The 2599-nt window shown below is 44.5% G+C and overlaps 1 protein-coding gene across 1 annotated transcript in view; it reads left to right on the top strand.

Annotated features, from left to right (window-relative positions):
• ccnk (cyclin K) overlaps positions 1-2599 on the top strand; it is a 263741-nt gene that overhangs the window by 127664 nt on the left and 133478 nt on the right. The window lies entirely within an intron of this gene.

Raw genomic sequence — 2599 nt, 5'->3', positions numbered from 1 at the left:
AGGGGGTTTTAAGTAGCTACAAAGTGAGTGGTTCGTGTGTATGTTTTCAACATGTCTAATTAAGTTTGAACAGATCCTTTGAAATTTTCATAAATCGCTATTCGAATACTTTGAAAAGAAAAGATTGATACATTTCTCAGAAAACTTTCCTCCTAATTGTTGTGAAGCTTTAATCACTGATGCAGTCTGCAGCTTATGGTCCCCAGAGAGCACTTCATGTTAAACCTGGGGAAATGGATGGATGGAGGATGGAGGGATGACTAACTGGTCCGAAAGTGCCACAGTAATATCCGTCAGTGTTGTGTATTTCTACATAACAAGTGTCCATCCACGAGGCAATCTCACCTCAAGAGAGTGATCTGTCTCTCCTTTCCCCTCGCTAAGAGGCTGAGGCTTTATCAGCGAGGCCATGATGAATTCTCAGCAGACACCCACTCCGTATGGGCCCTGAGTGAGCATGCATTTAAATGAACCCTCTCTTCCTCTGCCTCGTACTACACAAGGATTTCTAAACTCTCTCTCTTGTCAAGCACTACATCAAACACAATAACAACAGCCGTCCTAGCCCACCTTCATCCCCTCCCCTCCCTTTTCTACCTCTTTCTTTAAGTCATTTTCTTCTCCGACATTTTTCTTTCTTGGTCCACATCACCAAAGACTCCTTTCATCTGCTTTTCATGATGGACTCATCTACATTTTTTAAAGCACTTTACGTCATATCCAAGTTTATTGCTGCTCTCAATCAAACCACAAAGATTCACAAGCCATCATTCTTAACCACCTTGTCTCTCGTCTCGTCTCGTTTTTTTTTTTTTTTTCCCCTCCTCTCCCGGTTTTGAACTAGAAGGTGAGAGGCAGCATTTTGGTGATCAGAGCATCAAAGCTGCCAGTCAGTCCCCAGGCTTGTGCATCATTCTTAGGGTGAAATACGGCATTATGAGACCCCCTTCCTGCCTGTCCACAACTGTAAGGGATTAGTAACTGGATTATAATCCACTGTACAACTTGTTCGTGAAACATTTGTTATTTCTTATTAAGTAATGCATTACTGCCCAGCATTGTTCGTTAGCTAAGTATCGAGCAGCACAGATTTTTAGTTCTAGAAACATTGTCACCTCAGCCAAACAAAATGTTTAAGCCTTTCCACTGACTTCTTTTGAGCTATCAGATATTGAGATGACAGCTCATCCACAAAGTTTGGAGAAAATCAAGGGGGATGATTGCTACTTTCTACTGATTCCACGTCCACTGATTCAGCGTGTGAGAGTGGTAGCTCCTACCTCCAGCCACTGGAAAACAATAACTTCACCCCGCATTTGGATTTTCTTCAATTAAACCACTGAAGTCATTGTTTCCCCAGAAACTGAGGGAAAGTTCCAGAAAATCGTGCGGTAATTATTCATAATCCCAACAATTTGAGTGCAGCTACCTCATTTGGCTCAGTAATTTCGGCTTTTCTGAAATTTTCTTGCATACATTTGCACATTAATGCGGCCTGTTGTGTGCGGAGAGGGAGCGTTTTCCTGTGTGATGTCTCACACAGTGGTGCGGCCCAGTCGGGAGGCAGGGCCAGCTGAGACACAAAGATTGGTTTTGTTCTCCTTTCGCCGCGGAGCGCTTTAACACATTCAGCGTTATTGCCTCTTGTCAGTGGTGTTGTGATGGTAAACAAACACCTTTGTGGTGCTTGTGCATGCGTGTGCACGTTCTCTGTGTGTGTGTGTGTGTGTGTGCTCTCTGATATGTGTCTGTTTGCTTTATGCGAACACTAATGCAAAAAAAAAATCAAGCATTTCAACATTAATTGTCTCACTTATTGATCGTCACGTTGCACATACCTGCACAGTCACTTCTACATATTCGGTCAATAATTCTAATACTGAATGTCCTTGAAATGCAGGGAAACCAGCCCACAAATCCCTGCAAACTGTAAATCCATCTGCAACATCCATACATTTTATTTACCATGAGCTCCACATTTCCCCAATCTCCTCATACCCTGTCACTCCTCTTTCCTTTTGCCACTCGGTCCACATCTTTCATGTTTTCCACGTTTTCCCAACTAGTTGTTGTGCTGGCGGGGAGATATGGCCACCAGTGTCTGTGGCCGGCTCTGTGTTGTGCTGTGACTGTCTCCCCGAGATTTGCATAAATAAGCTCCCAGTCCCAGCATGCCCACGCTGTTGCCCAGGTGCGGGGACATTTGCATATAGAGCTGTGATAGGGCTCCCCTGGGTCCCCTCGGCAACTGCTGAGCGGGTACGGGGCCGGCAGCACCACAAATTTGTTCTGAATTGGAACCTCACCGCTGCTCTCCATTTTATGTGTGTGTGGAGGCACGGAGCAAGCCAGAGAATGACCAGAGAGAGAAAAGGAAGAGATAAAAAAGGGAGTGAGAAAAAGATAGAGACAAGGTAGATGGGCGGCATAAGGTAGAGGGCACAAACAACAGCAACACAGACCACTGGTTAGACATGAGTAACCCATATGTTTGATCCACAACTTGGTTTGTTGCTGATCACTGACACAAGGGTGGATCAATCAGTAGTTTATCCACACCATGTAATGAATCCCATCTCAACAGCTCTGCTGATAGATT

Source organism: Trachinotus anak, unplaced genomic scaffold (assembly GCF_046630095.1).
Source record: "Trachinotus anak isolate AG129_WGS33_773 ecotype Australia unplaced genomic scaffold, CSIRO_AGI_Tana_v1 ptg000005l, whole genome shotgun sequence".
Taxonomy (NCBI): domain Eukaryota; kingdom Metazoa; phylum Chordata; class Actinopteri; order Carangiformes; family Carangidae; genus Trachinotus; species Trachinotus anak.
Note: the sequence above shows the minus strand (reverse complement) of the source record. Positions and strands in the feature narration are given on the sequence as shown.